Source organism: Anser anser (assembly GCF_964211835.1).
Source record: "Anser anser genome assembly, chromosome: Z".
NCBI lineage: Eukaryota > Metazoa > Chordata > Aves > Anseriformes > Anatidae > Anser > Anser anser.
This window is the reverse complement of record NC_139723.1, coordinates 11,747,470-11,753,469: the sequence shown is the minus strand read 5'-3', so window position 1 is coordinate 11,753,469 and position 6,000 is coordinate 11,747,470.

The window sequence follows — 6,000 nt, the reverse complement described above, 5'->3', positions numbered from 1 at the left end:
ATTAGCAGAGTCGTTATCAATCTTTTTTATAAGCCCCCTTTAGAATCACAGAATCATTAAGGTTGGAAGAGACCTCCAAGATCATCAGGTCCAACCATCCCCCTACCACCAATGTCACCCACTAAGCCATGACCCTAAGCACCACGTCCAACCTTTCCTTAAACACCCTCAGGGACGGTGATGCCACCACCTCCCTGGGCAACCCATCTCAATGCCTGACCACTCTTTCTGAGAGGAAATGTCTCCTCATTTCCAGCCTGAACCTCCCCTGGCACAACTTGAGGCCATTCCCTCTAGCCCTATCCCTAGTTACCTGAGAGAAGAGGCCAACCCCCAGCTCCCCACACCTTCCTTTCAGGTAGTTGCAGAGAGCAATAAGGTCTCCCCTGAGCCTCCTCTTCTCCAGACTAAACAACCCCAGTGCCCTCAGCCGCTCCTCACAGGACTTGTGCTCCTGGCTCTTGACCAGCTTCGTAGCCCGTCTCTGGACAAGGTCACAACAAGGTCTCCCTGGAGCCTTCTTTTCTCTAGGCTGAACAGCCCCAGCTCTCTCAGCCTTTCTTCACAGCGGAGGTGCTCCAGCCCTCTGATCATCTTTGTATCCCTCCTCTGGACCCGCTCTAACAGCCCCACATCCCTCTTGTGCTGGGGGTCCCAGCCCTGGACGCAGCACTCCAGGTGGGGCCTCACAAGGGCAGAGCAGAGGGGGAGAATCACCTCCCTCTACCTGCTGGCCACCCCTCTGTTGGTGCAGCCCAGGACGCAGTTGGCCTTCTGGGCTGCAGGCACCCACTGCTGGCTCATGTCGAGCTTTTTGTCCACCAGAACCCCCAAGTCCTTCTCCGCAGGGCTGCTCTCAAGGAGTTCTTCTCCCAGTCTGTGCTCCTCTCTGGGATTGCCCTGGCCCAGGTGCAGCACCTTGCACTTGGACTTGTTGAACCTCATTCCCTTCACCCACTTCTCCAGCCTGTCCAGGTCCCTCTGGATGGCATCCCTTCCTTCTGTTGTGTGACTGCACCACTCAGCTTGGTGTCATCTGCAAACTTGCTGAGGGTGCACTCGATCCCACTATGTCGTTGGTAAAGATATTAAATAGTACCGGTCCCATGATGAACCCCTGAGGTGTCCATCTATATCTTTAACAGGAGCCTTTTTTTTTTTTTTTTTCCCCACAATTCTAACAGGGCAAATTCCTACTTAGTTCTTTCTGCAGGAGAAAAAAACAGGGAATCATCACAGATGACAGTTTTCTGAAAAAAAACTAGTAAACAGAAGTGTATTTGATTTTGTTTTTTAAATAACCTATCGTGTGGAGTCCTTCCTGTGATAAAAAGTACAATGCAGAAGCACTGCAAGGAGTCGAATAGAATAAGAAAAAAATATTATGTGTGGAAGCTATTGCTTAATTGTGGTCAACAAATGGTGAAATGTTTGGAAAAAAAATAATAAACCATTGCTGTCAGGAAAACACTCAGAGATGTTTGTGTATTGGAAAAACAGAAGCACACATAGGCATTATTAACCTATCTTGTGTCCAAAGACAAATAGCTATATCTTGGAAATCATGAAATTAGAAGCAGCCTACCAGCCTTTATGGTTCTTTTTGTAACTCTTTGTACAAGTAAAGTGTCCCCTAATGACAGTCCAAGTGTTTCATTGCAGGTTACTATGCAATGGAAATGTAGTGCATAACGACTGTGCTTTTCTAATGGTCTCTGAATTATATATTTGTCCAGCACAGCTCATCTCAGACAGAAGCTCTTCAAAACCTTAGGAATACGGATTTCTGAGCATATTTTTTACTCAAAACTACTTTTTTTTTTTTTTTTTTTAATAAATATATATATAACCTAGAAATTCAGCTTTCACTTAGTGATCCTTCTGTACTAATGATTCTATATATAATTACGCATAAAGTGAACACTTTAACCCATAGTAAATATTTAATAACTGGAATCAAAATCTTTGGCATGTTTTAAACTTTTGGTACCTTATCTTCCTGAGGAATGCATGGCCAGCTTACATTCTATAATATTTCCCCCAAATTAGCTGGACAAGGCAGACATAAAAATATGATACATCCACAACTACTGTGTTCTTAGATTATTTTTCTGTCCTTGTTATTACATTACACTTTACAGTTACAGAAGAGGCAAAGATTTTTTATTTTTATTTTTTTAAATCATGTATAATATTCATCTCAAAACTCCTGCAATAGTATTACAGAGAGAAAGTGAGACAAATGAAACTTGTTAAACCCCTGAAAAAAACAAGCAAGAAATCAGGGTTTGTCTTACAATGCATTGTCATGGCCTTTACATTAGAAGGCAAAAAAGTCCATACGTAAATATAAATCTTAACTAGAAAAATATACAGAAACCAACCACCAACAAACAAAACCACCCTCTCTCTCTAAAAGAGACCTTGATGCAGGTAACATATGGCTACTGTGCAGCTCTGTTAATGAGCTGCTGACACTTAATATTCTTTTTGCCTTCTTGGAGAACTTTCTGTACACCTGAAGAATTTGAGATTTAAATAGTGGATGTCTGTAGTAACTGAACGACGACTTCCTATTTAGTTCTGCACTAGACTGAGGGTTTTGTTTTGTTTTGATTAAACCACCTTATCTAATTACAATTATATAATTTTTTAGCTCAGACCTATTTGAAGTACAACTATTTAATCTGTAACATTATAGAGCTACATAAATCAAATATCCCCATTTATAACTGCCTTTATATAACATAGTGGGTGTTAACTTAAGTCTTATGATCTTCCTTTCAGTCTCCCTAGTCAAAACCAGGGAGTGTTTTAAAGTTAGGCATATGTTACGGTCCATTATTGGGAGTGTAAGTGAGAAGGTATGTATATTTAAGGTTAGCAGTGTGTTTTTTTTTAGACTGGATCCTGGACTTTGGAGGGGGGAAAAAAAATCAAGATTACTCAGCAGAATTTCTCAACGTACATTCAGCATCTTAATCAAGCCCATTGTTTCTATGCAGTTGATCTGCAAAGTTATCAGCATTTTTCCTGTTAGATTACATGAGACAGTAAGTGAGTAAGATATCCCAGGCAAGACAGGATGTTGTTGCTAACGTCTAATGATTGTGCCAGAGCTTTCAGAAGTAGTTTTGTGCTTATCTTTTTTATTTTCCATATGATGAGTGGCCATAATGACTGTAAAAATATTTTTCAGGGACCTTGATTAAAATCTGGTGCATCACAATAAAGACTCATAAACTCATCCTTCCTATCTGACAAGTCTACTCTTCCTATAAAACAAAATTGGGAGAATCTAAGCCCCACTGAATAACAAGCAGCTTCTATAACAGCTAACGATAAAGATAGGTGGTAGTCAAACAGCTTCCTCAAAGAAAAACAACTTACACCAGCAGCAGCCATGGTTCTGCAGCAAATGCTAAATACAGGGCTCCATAAAGGAAGTTCTTCATGAATCTTTCTGTGTATTTAAGCATTTATAGAACGTCCTGAAGGTGAAATCAGCCCAGACCATCTTTTGGCAGACAGGCTGTGTAAGTGTCAACCCAGTGCAAGAAGAGAAAAAAAAAAAAGATACTTATGTCATTAAAAGTCTTAACGTCAAGAAGTATGGTGTTGTGTATTAACCTTGATATCCCCGTGGTTGAATTAACATCAAAAGCTTTTATTTTGGAAGAAGCTTAAAGGTAAGAACTCAAACAGCATAACCCACTACTGGTTACTCTTGAAACTGAAGACACTCATTTATCAACAAACTTAAAAACTGGATTTCAACATGGTTGAAATTGGGATCCATCTCCTATCAAAATCTTTAACTAGTCCAGGACCTGTTAGACCACTGAAGTCTCTGAGAAAAGTGATAAATGTGTTGAAACATATAAGGGAAAAACATGAACAGTGAGACCATTTATGCACTTGTCAAGATAATTAGAGCCTCAGCAAGAGAGAATTTGAAGCTATCCAGTCACTCTGAGAATACACACACACAAAAAGGAAAATGATACATAATGCAACTAAACTTTGTATACTAAGGAAACTGTAGAGCAACTTATGGTCAATGCATATGATAGAGTGAGTACTCAGGTACCAAATCTTTTTCAAAAACTTAATGTGCTCTTAAGTAGAAAAACTACTTACATTTTTAAAAGAGGAAACTTAGTTGCATAACTTACAAGGTATTTCCCAATTTGTTGACCAGATGAGTTAAATTCCGCATACACAGGAACGGCATTTTGCTGAACACACTGTGTTGCAGGTACTGAATCTCATATTGCCATTGGGCAACTTGGCCATGGGAAAGAATTGGAAATAAGAGGGGAGAGAACACACTGGAAGTGCTGAAAAATCAGCTAGTGACATTCCAGTGTTCTTTTATAAGATCTAAATCTCTTAATTTCCATCCTTTCTTCACACTTAACTGAAAGTTTTCAGTTAGAAAGGAACCCAGCTAGAACTGGACAACTAATGTCTCCCTCTCAAGCTATTTGGGAATGTTCTACTGGTACCATCGCTTATCTGTCTTGTATAACCAATGTAGAATTGGGTCTAAGGGAAATTGCATCTCCAGCTTTCTTCTATTTTTAGGCCCAAAACCTCTGAGTTCTTGAAAGTTGTAATAGACCAAATGCCACTCTTCAGGCAGATCAAACTTTTCAGAAAAAGTTAGATTATCTCTTGAACATTGGAAAGGAAATTTGTTTAAATGTGCAAACTTTTTTAATGTAGACTTTTCAAAGGTAGGACAAGGGGTCTCAATCATTTGCGTTTCGAAATCGCTACCTTAAAGAAGTCTGTCCTTTTTGTGAGTGGACCATTTTGCCATTTTTTTTTTTTTTTGGTAGCACCCAAGCTGAATCCATGGTTGACAGCAAAGGCATTGCTCTGGAACTGGTCTCTGGGAGGATTCACTTCTGAGATCTCTTTTCTCCACTGCCCCTGCGTCCTGTGTTTCCTCTCTCTGATATATTTTACCACACAACTTTCATATCTTTCCTTTAGACACCTTTGTACTCCCCTGTTATGCTCTGAAGAACTCAAAGGCAAATATATCTGAACTTAACAAAATACAAGGTGGGTGGGTGCAGTGCTCCATTATTATTACTGTTTTTTTGTTGTTGTTGTTTTTTTAAACATACATTATCTTGTCCCAACTCCGTAAATGTCTGGGGCTGTAGAGTAGGCATTTGGGAAAGGTCCCAATAGTATGAGATGTTACCTGTTTGCATATTCACGAGTTACTGCCATTTCTTTTTCAGCTTAGTAAAAGAGTAAATTCTGGTACCAAAAAGTTTATAACCATACTGTTTAAAAGTAATTTTCCATTTTCCAAGGTAGATGCTTATGTTTAACTATTTAAGGAAAAACAATTACTTGGGATTATATTCAGAGGGTATAACAACAGTAGACAGGAATTTGAGTTGGGATTTACGTTTTTGGTTGTGAAAGAACAGAAGATGGGTAAGAATCCCACTCTCTCCAGAAAGACCTGGTCAAAGAAGTAATGCCAGATTTTGACTATCAAAACCTAGCACCAAAATGAAGCATTACACTAGGGGAGTACAATTCTAGCCTTCAGAGAACAAGCATTTTGCTCAAAGCTGCAATCCCTTATAAACTGAATTTGAATTTTCTCCCCACAAAAGCATTTATCTTCAGAGATCACTAACAGCTTAGTTAATGCCAGATTTGCTCAGTGCTCTAGTCCTGGTCAAGAGACACAGGCAGTCACTAAGTACACATATGAGACTTCAAGGTCTGCTAGGCTTGGACTCAGTAGCTGACAATGAAATCCTTCCCAGATTGGCTGAGAATTTTAGCTCAGCAAGGGGGCACTGCACTCCCGTCATCACCCTAATACTTGTATTGTTTAGCCTCCTGCCCGTTCGCCATTATTCCTCGATTCTGGATTCATGAACAACAGGGTCTAAATTAGTGTTGTGTAACACACAGAAGGACAAACAGAAGGGCATTAAAGAGAAGCAGTCAACCAGAAAGTCG